The sequence below is a fragment of the Taudactylus pleione genome, unplaced genomic scaffold (genome assembly GCF_031769625.1).
Source record: "Taudactylus pleione unplaced genomic scaffold, aTauple2 ptg000109l, whole genome shotgun sequence".
NCBI lineage: Eukaryota > Metazoa > Chordata > Amphibia > Anura > Myobatrachidae > Taudactylus > Taudactylus pleione.
In genome coordinates this window covers 14,080,001-14,092,500 of record NW_028284511.1, presented here as the reverse complement: position 1 = coordinate 14,092,500, position 12,500 = coordinate 14,080,001, and the positions used below count along the sequence as shown (strand labels likewise).

Below are 12,500 nucleotides of genomic sequence, written 5' to 3'. Positions count from 1 at the left end.
ATTATAGACGACTATGAGTACTTTGCCAATTTTATGTGACTGTCTTGATGCAATCTTGAAGAACCTTAAGATGACCATAAACACAACAATTGTTAGTGAAAAAAGTACATTTACCGGAAAAGATTTGAAATTTGCTGTGTATCGTTTTCAATCCTCAACCAGAAACCAAAATGTGTATAGAAGCTCTTAAACAAATGGCTCCATAGCTGAGGGGTTAGAGCACTGGTCTTGTAAACCAGGGGTCAAATCTCACTGGGGCCTGATGCTTCCTTATTGTTACAGTTGCTAAAACTTAAGTTGCAGCACCCTGTATTGCAATACTCCGCTTTACTACGCTAAATGAGAAGATGATGTATATAGCCAAATTGGAAAGACACATCACATTCAGTCTAATCTATTGACTGGTTTCAAGTGCATATTTGAAAATATTTGTGTTATCTTTTATTGGACCAATTTCCTTAGAAACTGATACTCCCAGCATGGTTATTCACCATCATTATAAAATTTATATAAAAGATTTCCAATAATCTTTCTTTAAAAAGAGCATTTAAAGCACATATCAACATGCACTGCATAGATCAGAATTCTTCTTGCTCAATTGATACCGATTTTTTGAACTGATATACATAGGTGCGAATAGATATAACTGAAGGCTGATTTGAACATGAAAGCATATACACTCTACATGTGCAAGCAGACTCAGGATAATGACTACTAATGAATACAAATAACTCTATAAAAATGTCCGGCTGTAACATTTTGAAATAATTCCACCATATTAATCCTAAAGTTGGAAAGCCATGGAAAGTATGACCAATTTTGTATCTGTATTATATACACACACCACACTAACATATAAAAGCTCATTTTAAAATGCATTTAAATAAATTGATTCAAAGTGTCTACCAGGTATGCCTCAATTATAGATATTGCATATATATCAGAATAGGCCATTTGTAAAAAGTGGATTTTTGGACAAAGAGATACAATTAATAAAATCCAATGACATATTGGATTTTATTTGCTATAAAAAGTTAGAAATTGCTATGTATTACTTTTTACAGTTTTAGAAACATTTCTATTCACCAATTTACATAGGTGTCCTACAATACTTCTACATGTTTTCATAAATGTCCCCATAAATAATACAGTAAAGGATTCAACATCACAATAGATAGGACCAACTGAAAGAAAACATTATACATAAGCTTACATTTTAAATTGTCATATTAGTGTTAAAGTATAATGAAAACCAAAGTTGAAGTGTTCCTTTATAAGGCAGGTGGATAAAATATTTTGTTTTATGTTAACCTGGCCTTTCTCCTACAGCTCTTTAAGAAGTAAAGTAATACATTCCTAGTCTATTATAGACGACTATGAGTACTTTGCCAATTTTATGGGACTGTCTTGATGCAATCTTGAAGAACCTTAAGATGACCATAAACACAACAATTGTAAATGAAAAAAGTACATTTACCGGAAAAGCTTTGAAATTTGCTGTATATCGTTTTCAATCCTCAACCAGAAACCAAAATGTGTATAAAAGCTCTTAAACAAATGGCTCCATAGCTCAGGGGTTAGAGCGCTGGTCTTGTAAATGAGGGGTCATGAGTTCAAATCTCACTGGTTACAGTTGCTAAAACTTAAGTTGCAGCACCCTATATTGCAATACTCCGCTTTACTACGCTAAATGAGAAGATGATGTATATAGCCAAATTGGAAAGACACTTATCACATTCAGTCTAATCTATTGACTGGTTTCAAGCACTTATTTGAAAATATTTGTGTTATCTTTTATTGGACCAATTTCCTTACAAACTGATACTCCCAGCATGGTTATTCACCATCATTATAAAATTTTTATAAATGATTTCCAATAATCTTTCTTTAAAAAGAGCATTTAAAGCACATATTAACATGCACTGCATAGATCAGAATTCATCTTGCTCAATTGATACCGATTTTTTGAACTGATATACATAGGTGCCAATAGATATAACTGAAGGCTGATTTGAACATGAAAGCAAATACACTCTACATGTGCAAGCAGACTCAGGGTAATGACTACTAATGAATACAAATAACTCTATAAAAATGTCCGGCTGTAACATTTTTAAATAATTCCACCATATTAATCCTAAAGTTGGAAAGCCATGGAAAGTATGACCAATTTTGTATCTGTATTATATACACACCAGACTAACATATAAAAGCTCATTTTAAAATGCATTTAAATAAATTGATTCAAAGTGTCTACCAGGTATGCCTCAATTATAGATATTGCATATTTATCAGAATAGGCCATTTGTAAAAAGTGGATTTTTGGACAAGTAGATACAATTAATAAAATCCAATGACATATTGGATTTTATTTGCTAAAAAAAAGTTAGAAAATGCTATGTATTACTTTCTAGTTTTAGAAACATTTCTATTCACCAATTTACATAGGTGTCTTACACTACTTCTACATGTTTTCATAAATGTCCCCATAAATAATACTGAAAAGGATTCAACATCACAATAGATAGGACCAACTGAAAGAAAACATTATACATAAGCTTACATTTTAAATTGTCATATTAGTGTTAAAGTATAATGAAAACCAAAGTTGAAGTGTTCCTTTATAAGGCAGGTGGATAAAATATTTTGTTTTATGTTAACCTGGCCTTTCTCCTACAGCTCTTTAAGAAGTAAAGTAATTCATTCCTAGTCTATTATAGACGACTATGAGTACTTTGCCAATTTTATGTGACTGTCTTGATGCAATCTTGAAGAACCTTAAGATGACCATAAACACAACAATTGTTAGTGAAAAAAGTACATTTACCGGAAAAGATTTGAAATTTGCTGTGTATCGTTTTCAATCCTCAACCAGAAACCAAAATGTGTATAGAAGCTCTTAAACAAATGGCTCCATAGCTGAGGGGTTAGAGCACTGGTCTTGTAAACCAGGGGTCAAATCTCACTGGGGCCTGATGCTTCCTTATTGTTACAGTTGCTAAAACTTAAGTTGCAGCACCCTGTATTGCAATACTCCGCTTTACTACGCTAAATGAGAAGATGATGTATATAGCCAAATTGGAAAGACACATCACATTCAGTCTAATCTATTGACTGGTTTCAAGTGCATATTTGAAAATATTTGTGTTATCTTTTATTGGACCAATTTCCTTAGAAACTGATACTCCCAGCATGGTTATTCACCATCATTATAAAATTTATATAAAAGATTTCCAATAATCTTTCTTTAAAAAGAGCATTTAAAGCACATATCAACATGCACTGCATAGATCAGAATTCATCTTGCTCAATTGATACCGATTTTTTGAACTGATATACATAGGTGCCAATAGATATAACTGAAGGCTGATTTGAACATGAAAGCATATACACTCTACATGTGCAAGCAGAGTCAGGAAAATGACTTCTAATGAATACAAATAACTCTATAAAAATTTCCAGCTGTAACATTTTGAAATATTTCCACCATATTAATCCTAAAGTTGGAAAGCCATGGAAAGTATGACCAATTTTGTATCTGTATTATATACACACCACACTAACATATAAAAGCTCATTTTAAAATGCATTTTAATAAATTGATCCAAAGTGTCAACCAGGTATGCCTCAATTATAGATATTGCATATATATCAGAATAGGCCATTTGTAAATAGTGGATTTTTGGACAAAGAGATACAATTAATCAAATGCAATGACATATTGGATTTTATTTGCTAAAAAAAGTTAGAAATTGCTATGTATTACTTTTTACAGTTTTAGAAACATTTCTATTCACCAATTTACATAGGTGTCCTACACTACTTCTACATGTTTTCATAAATGTCCCCATAAATAATACAGTAAAGGATTCAACATCACAATAGATAGGACCAACTGAAAGAAAACATTATACATAAGCTTACATTTTAAATTGTCATATTAGTGTTAAAGTATAATGAAAACCAAAGTTGAAGTGTTCCTTTATAAGGCAGGTGGATAAAATATTTTGTTTTATGTTAACCTGGCCTTTCTCCTACAGCTCTTTAAGAAGTAAAGTAATACATTCCTAGTCTATTATAGACGACTATGAGTACTTTGCCAATTTTATGGGACTGTCTTGATGCAATCTTGAAGAACCTTAAGATGACCATAAACACAACAATTGTAAATGAAAAAAGTACATTTACCGGAAAAGCTTTGAAATTTGCTGTATATCGTTTTCAATCCTCAACCAGAAACCAAAATGTGTATAAAAACACTTGAACAAATGGCTCCATATCTCAGGGGTTAGAGCACTGGTCTTGTAAACCAGGGGTCGTGAGTTCAAATCTCACTGGGGCCTGATGCTTCCTTATTGTTACAGTTGCTAAAACTTAAGTTGCAGCACCCTGTATTGCAATACTCCGCTTTACTACGCTAAATGAGAAGATGATGTATATAGCCAAATTGGAAAGACACTTATCACATTCAGTCTAATCTATTGACTGGTTTCAAGTGCATATTTGAAAATATTTGTGTTATATTTTATTGGACCAATTTCCTTACAAACTGATACTCCCAGCATGGTTATTCACCATCATTATAAAATTTATATAAAAGATTTCCAATAATCTTTCTTTAAAAAGAGCATTTAAAGCACATATTAACATGCACTGCATAGATCAGAATTGATCTTGCTCAATTGATACCGATTTTTTGAACTGATATACATAGGTGCCAATAGATATAACTGAAGGCTGATTTGAACATGAAAACATATACACTCTACATGTGCAAGCAGACTCAGGATAATGACTACTAATGAATACAAATAACTCTATAAAAATGTCCGGCTGTAACATTTTGAAATAATTCCACCATATTAATCCTAAAGTTTTAAAGCCATGGAAAGTATGACCAATTTTGTATCTGTATTATATACACACCACACTAACATATAAAAGCTCATTTTAAAATGCATTTAAATAAATTGATTCAAAGTGTCTACCAGGTATGCCTCAATTATAGATATTGCATATATATCAGAATAGGCCATTTGTAAAAAGTGGATTTTTGGACAAAGAGATACAATTAATAAAATGCAATGACATATTGGATTTTATTTGCTAAAAAAAAGTTAGAAAATGCTATGTATTACTTTCTAGTTTTAGAAACATTTGTATTCACCAATTTACATAGGTGTCTTACACTACTTCTACATGTTTTCATAAATGTCCCCATAAATAATACTGAAAAGGATTCAACATCACAATAGATAGGACCAACTGAAAGAAAACATTATACATAAGCTTACATTTTAAATTGTCATATTAGTGTTAAAGTATAATGAAAACCAAAGTTGAAGTGTTCCTTTATAAGGCAGGTGGATAAAATATTTTGTTTTATGTTAACCTGGCCTTTCTCCAACAGCTCTTTAAGAAGTAAAGTAATTCATTCCTAGTCTATTATAGACGACTATGAGTACTTTGCCAATTTTATGTGACTGTCTTGATGCAATCTTGAAGAACCTTAAGATGACCATAAACACAACAATTGTTAGTGAAAAAAGTACATTTACCGGAAAAGATTTGAAATTTGCTGTGTATCGTTTTCAATCCTCAACCAGAAACCAAAATGTGTATAGAAGCTCTTAAACAAATGGCTCCATAGCTGAGGGGTTAGAGCACTGGTCTTGTAAACCAGGGGTCAAATCTCACTGGGGCCTGATGCTTCCTTATTGTTACAGTTGCTAAAACTTAAGTTGCAGCACCCTGTATTGCAATACTCCGCTTTACTACGCTAAATGAGAAGATGATGTATATAGCCAAATTGGAAAGACACATCACATTCAGTCTAATCTATTGACTGGTTTCAAGTGCATATTTGAAAATATTTGTGTTATCTTTTATTGGACCAATTTCCTTAGAAACTGATACTCCCAGCATGGTTATTCACCATCATTATAAAATTTATATAAAAGATTTCCAATAATCTTTCTTTAAAAAGAGCATTTAAAGCACATATCAACATGCACTGCATAGATCAGAATTCATCTTGCTCAATTGATACCGATTTTTTGAACTGATATACATAGGTGCCAATAGATATAACTGAAGGCTGATTTGAACATGAAAGCATATACACTCTACATGTGCAAGCAGAGTCAGGAAAATGACTTCTAATGAATACAAATAACTCTATAAAAATTTCCAGCTGTAACATTTTGAAATATTTCCACCATATTAATCCTAAAGTTGGAAAGCCATGGAAAGTATGATCAATTTTGTATCTGTATTATATACACACCACACTAACATATAAAAGCTCATTTTAAAATGCATTTTAATAAATTGATCCAAAGTGTCAACCAGGTATGCCTCAATTATAGATATTGCATATATATCAGAATAGGCCATTTGTAAATAGTGGATTTTTGGACAAAGAGATACAATTAATCAAATGCAATGACATATTGGATTTTATTTGCTAAAAAAAGTTAGAAATTGCTATGTATTACTTTTTACAGTTTTAGAAACATTTCTATTCACCAATTTACATAGGTGTCCTACACTACTTCTACATGTTTTCATAAATGTCCCCATAAATAATACAGTAAAGGATTCAACATCACAATAGATAGGACCAACTGAAAGAAAACATTATACATAAGCTTACATTTTAAATTGTCATATTAGTGTTAAAGTATAATGAAAACCAAAGTTGAAGTGTTCCTTTATAAGGCAGGTGGATAAAATATTTTGTTTTATGTTAACCTGGCCTTTCTCCTACAGCTCTTTAAGAAGTAAAGTAATACATTCCTAGTCTATTATAGACGACTATGAGTACTTTGCCAATTTTATGGGACTGTCTTGATGCAATCTTGAAGAACCTTAAGATGACCATAAACACAACAATTGTAAATGAAAAAAGTACATTTACCGGAAAAGCTTTGAAATTTGCTGTATATCGTTTTCAATCCTCAACCAGAAACTAAAATGTGTATAAAAACACTTGAACAAATGGCTCCATATCTCAGGGGTTAGAGCACTGGTCTTGTAAACCAGGGGTCGTGAGTTCAAATCTCACTGGGGCCTGATGCTTCCTTATTGTTACAGTTGCTAAAACTTAAGTTGCAGCACCCTGTATTGCAATACTCCGCTTTACTACGCTAAATGAGAAGATGATGTATATAGCCAAATTGGAAAGACACTTATCACATTCAGTCTAATCTATTGACTGGTTTCAAGTGCATATTTGAAAATATTTGTGTTATATTTTATTGGACCAATTTCCTTACAAACTGATACTCCCAGCATGGTTATTCACCATCATTATAAAATTTATATAAAAGATTTCCAATAATCTTTCTTTAAAAAGAGCATTTAAAGCACATATTAACATGCACTGCATAGATCAGAATTCATCTTGCTCAATTGATACCGATTTTTTGAACTGATATACATAGGTGCCAATAGATATAACTGAAGGCTGATTTGAACATGAAAACATATACACTCTACATGTGCAAGCAGACTCAGGATAATGACTACTAATGAATACAAATAACTCTATAAAAATGTCCGGCTGTAACATTTTGAAATAATTCCACCATATTAATCCTAAAGTTGGAAAGCCATGGAAAGTATGACCAATTTTGTATCTGTATTATATACACACACCACACTAACATATAAAAGCTCATTTTAAAATGCATTTAAATAAATTGATTCAAAGTGTCTACCAGGTATGCCTCAATTATAGATATTGCATATATATCAGAATAGGCCATTTGTAAAAAGTGGATTTTTGGACAAAGAGATACAATTAATAAAATCCAATGACATATTGGATTTTATTTGCTAAACAAAGTTAGAAATTGCTATGTATTACTTTTTACAGTTTTAGAAACATTTCTATTCACCAATTTACATAGGTGTCCTACACTACTTCTCCATGTTTTCATAAATGTCCCCATAAATAATACAGTAAAGGATTCAACATCACAATAGATAGGACCAACTGAAAGAAAACATTATACATAAGCTTACATTTTAAATTGTCATATTAGTGTTAAAGTATAATGAAAACCAAAGTTGAAGTGTTCCTTTATAAGGCAGGTGGATAAAATATTTTGTTTTATGTTAACCTGGCCTTTCTCCTACAGCTCTTTAAGAAGTAAAGTAATACATTCCTAGTCTATTATAGACGACTATGAGTACTTTGCCAATTTTATGGGACTGTCTTGATGCAATCTTGAAGAACCTTAAGATGACCATAAACACAACAATTGTAAATGAAAAAAGTACATTTACCGGAAAAGCTTTGAAATTTGCTGTATATCGTTTTCAATCCTCAACCAGAAACCAAAATGTGTATAAAAGCTCTTAAACAAATGGCTCCATAGCTCAGGGGTTAGAGCACTGGTCTTGTAAACCAGGGGTCGTGAGTTCAAATCTCACTGGGGCCTGATGCTTCCTTATTGTTACAGTTGCTAAAACTTAAGTTGCAGCACCCTATATTGCAATACTCCGCTTTACTACGCTAAATGAGAAAATGATGTATATAGCCAAATTGGAAAGACACTTATTCAGTCTAATCTATTGACTGGTTTCAAGCACTTATTTGAAAATATTTGAGTTATATTTTATTGGACCAATTTCCTTACAAACTGATACTCCCAGCATGGTTATTCACCATCATTATAAAATTTATATAAAAGATTTCCAATAATCTTTCTTTAAAAAGAGCATTTAAAGCACATATTAACATGCACTGCATAGATCAGAATTCATCTTGCTCAATTGATACCGATTTTTTGAACTGATATACATAGGTGCGAATAGATATAACTGAAGGCTGATTTGAACATGAAAGCATATACACTCTACATGTGCAAGCAGACTCAGGATAATGACTACTAATGAATACAAATAACTCTATAAAAATGTCCGGCTGTAACATTTTGAAATAATTCCACCATATTAATCCTAAAGTTGGAAAGCCATGGAAAGTATGACCAATTTTGTATCTGTATTATATACACACCACACTAACATATAAAAGCTCATTTTAAAATGCATTTTAATAAATTGATCCAAAGTGTCAACCAGGTATGCCTCAATTATAGATATTGCATATATATCAGAATAGGCCATTTGTAAATAGTGGATTTTTGGACAAAGAGATACAATTAATCAAATGCAATGACATATTGGATTTTATTTGCTAAAAAAAGTTAGAAATTGCTATGTATTACTTTTTACAGTTTTAGAAACATTTCTATTCACCAATTTACATAGGTGTCCTACACTACTTCTACATGTTTTCATAAATGTCCCCATAAATAATACAGTAAAGGATTCAACATCACAATAGATAGGACCAACTGAAAGAAAACATTATACATAAGCTTACATTTTAAATTGTCATATTAGTGTTAAAGTATAATGAAAACCAAAGTTGAAGTGTTCCTTTATAAGGCAGGTGGATAAAATATTTTGTTTTATGTTAACCTGGCCTTTCTCCTACAGCTCTTTAAGAAGTAAAGTAATACATTCCTAGTCTATTATAGACGACTATGAGTACTTTGCCAATTTTATGGGACTGTCTTGATGCAATCTTGAAGAACCTTAAGATGACCATAAACACAACAATTGTAAATGAAAAAAGTACATTTACCGGAAAAGCTTTGAAATTTGCTGTATATCGTTTTCAATCCTCAACCAGAAACCAAAATGTGTATAAAAACACTTGAACAAATGGCTCCATATCTCAGGGGTTAGAGCACTGGTCTTGTAAACCAGGGGTCGTGAGTTCAAATCTCACTGGGGCCTGATGCTTCCTTATTGTTACAGTTGCTAAAACTTAAGTTGCAGCACCCTGTATTGCAATACTCCGCTTTACTACGCTAAATGAGAAGATGATGTATATAGCCAAATTGGAAAGACACTTATCACATTCAGTCTAATCTATTGACTGGTTTCAAGTGCATATTTGAAAATATTTGTGTTATATTTTATTGGACCAATTTCCTTACAAACTGATACTCCCAGCATGGTTATTCACCATCATTATAAAATTTATATAAAAGATTTCCAATAATCTTTCTTTAAAAAGAGCATTTAAAGCACATATTAACATGCACTGCATAGATCAGAATTGATCTTGCTCAATTGATACCGATTTTTTGAACTGATATACATAGGTGCCAATAGATATAACTGAAGGCTGATTTGAACATGAAAACATATACACTCTACATGTGCAAGCAGACTCAGGATAATGACTACTAATGAATACAAATAACTCTATAAAAATGTCCGGCTGTAACATTTTGAAATAATTCCACCATATTAATCCTAAAGTTGGAAAGCCATGGAAAGTATGACCAATTTTGTATCTGTATTATATACACACCACACTAACATATAAAAGCTCATTTTAAAATGCATTTAAATAAATTGATTCAAAGTGTCTACCAGGTATGCCTCAATTATAGATATTGCATATATATCAGAATAGGCCATTTGTAAAAAGTGGATTTTTGGACAAAGAGATACAATTAATAAAATGCAATGACATATTGGATTTTATTTGCTAAAAAAAAGTTAGAAAATGCTATGTATTACTTTCTAGTTTTAGAAACATTTGTATTCACCAATTTACATAGGTGTCTTACACTACTTCTACATGTTTTCATAAATGTCCCCATAAATAATACTGAAAAGGATTCAACATCACAATAGATAGGACCAACTGAAAGAAAACATTATACATAAGCTTACATTTTAAATTGTCATATTAGTGTTAAAGTATAATGAAAACCAAAGTTGAAGTGTTCCTTTATAAGGCAGGTGGATAAAATATTTTGTTTTATGTTAACCTGGCCTTTCTCCAACAGCTCTTTAAGAAGTAAAGTAATTCATTCCTAGTCTATTATAGACGACTATGAGTACTTTGCCAATTTTATGTGACTGTCTTGATGCAATCTTGAAGAACCTTAAGATGACCATAAACACAACAATTGTTAGTGAAAAAAGTACATTTACCGGAAAAGATTTGAAATTTGCTGTGTATCGTTTTCAATCCTCAACCAGAAACCAAAATGTGTATAGAAGCTCTTAAACAAATGGCTCCATAGCTGAGGGGTTAGAGCACTGGTCTTGTAAACCAGGGGTCAAATCTCACTGGGGCCTGATGCTTCCTTATTGTTACAGTTGCTAAAACTTAAGTTGCAGCACCCTGTATTGCAATACTCCGCTTTACTACGCTAAATGAGAAGATGATGTATATAGCCAAATTGGAAAGACACATCACATTCAGTCTAATCTATTGACTGGTTTCAAGTGCATATTTGAAAATATTTGTGTTATCTTTTATTGGACCAATTTCCTTAGAAACTGATACTCCCAGCATGGTTATTCACCATCATTATAAAATTTATATAAAAGATTTCCAATAATCTTTCTTTAAAAAGAGCATTTAAAGCACATATCAACATGCACTGCATAGATCAGAATTCATCTTGCTCAATTGATACCGATTTTTTGAACTGATATACATAGGTGCCAATAGATATAACTGAAGGCTGATTTGAACATGAAAGCATATACACTCTACATGTGCAAGCAGAGTCAGGAAAATGACTTCTAATGAATACAAATAACTCTATAAAAATTTCCAGCTGTAACATTTTGAAATATTTCCACCATATTAATCCTAAAGTTGGAAAGCCATGGAAAGTATGATCAATTTTGTATCTGTATTATATACACACCACACTAACATATAAAAGCTCATTTTAAAATGCATTTTAATAAATTGATCCAAAGTGTCAACCAGGTATGCCTCAATTATAGATATTGCATATATATCAGAATAGGCCATTTGTAAATAGTGGATTTTTGGACAAAGAGATACAATTAATCAAATGCAATGACATATTGGATTTTATTTGCTAAAAAAAGTTAGAAATTGCTATGTATTACTTTTTACAGGTTTAGAAACATTTCTATTCACCAATTTACATAGGTGTCCTACACTACTTCTACATGTTTTCATAAATGTCCCCATAAATAATACAGTAAAGGATTCAACATCACAATAGATAGGACCAACTGAAAGAAAACATTATACATAAGCTTACATTTTAAATTGTCATATTAGTGTTAAAGTATAATGAAAACCAAAGTTGAAGTGTTCCTTTATAAGGCAGGTGGATAAAATATTTTGTTTTATGTTAACCTGGCCTTTCTCCTACAGCTCTTTAAGAAGTAAAGTAATACATTCCTAGTCTATTATAGACGACTATGAGTACTTTGCCAATTTTATGGGACTGTCTTGATGCAATCTTGAAGAACCTTAAGATGACCATAAACACAACAATTGTAAATGAAAAAAGTACATTTACCGGAAAAGCTTTGAAATTTGCTGTATATCGTTTTCAATCCTCAACCAGAAACTAAAATGTGTATAAAAACACTTGAACAAATGGCTCCATATCTCAGGGGTTAGAGCACTG

The 12,500-nt window shown here is 31.6% G+C and overlaps 5 non-coding genes across 5 annotated transcripts in view; all 5 read left to right on the top strand.

Annotated features, from left to right (window-relative positions):
• Nucleotides 1-4,270: 4,270 nt before the first annotated feature.
• TRNAT-UGU (transfer RNA threonine (anticodon UGU)) lies at nt 4,271-4,343 on the top strand. The gene has a single exon. It is a non-coding gene; the product is annotated as a tRNA-Thr (tRNA).
• Nucleotides 4,344-7,001: 2,658 nt separating this feature from the next.
• TRNAT-UGU (transfer RNA threonine (anticodon UGU)) lies at nt 7,002-7,074 on the top strand. Its single transcript has one exon. It is a non-coding gene; the product is annotated as a tRNA-Thr (tRNA).
• A 1,300-nt stretch (nt 7,075-8,374) lies between these two features.
• Nucleotides 8,375-8,447, top strand: TRNAT-UGU (transfer RNA threonine (anticodon UGU)). The gene has a single exon. It is a non-coding gene; the product is annotated as a tRNA-Thr (tRNA).
• Nucleotides 8,448-9,740: 1,293 nt separating this feature from the next.
• Nucleotides 9,741-9,813, top strand: TRNAT-UGU (transfer RNA threonine (anticodon UGU)). Its single transcript has one exon. It is a non-coding gene; the product is annotated as a tRNA-Thr (tRNA).
• Nucleotides 9,814-12,471: 2,658 nt separating this feature from the next.
• The window catches only part of TRNAT-UGU (transfer RNA threonine (anticodon UGU)), a 73-nt gene continuing 44 nt past the window's right edge, over nt 12,472-12,500 (top strand). Inside the window, exon 1 of the tRNA in view lies at nt 12,472-12,500. This exon is cut by the window's right edge and continues 44 nt beyond it. This is a non-coding gene — a tRNA (tRNA-Thr).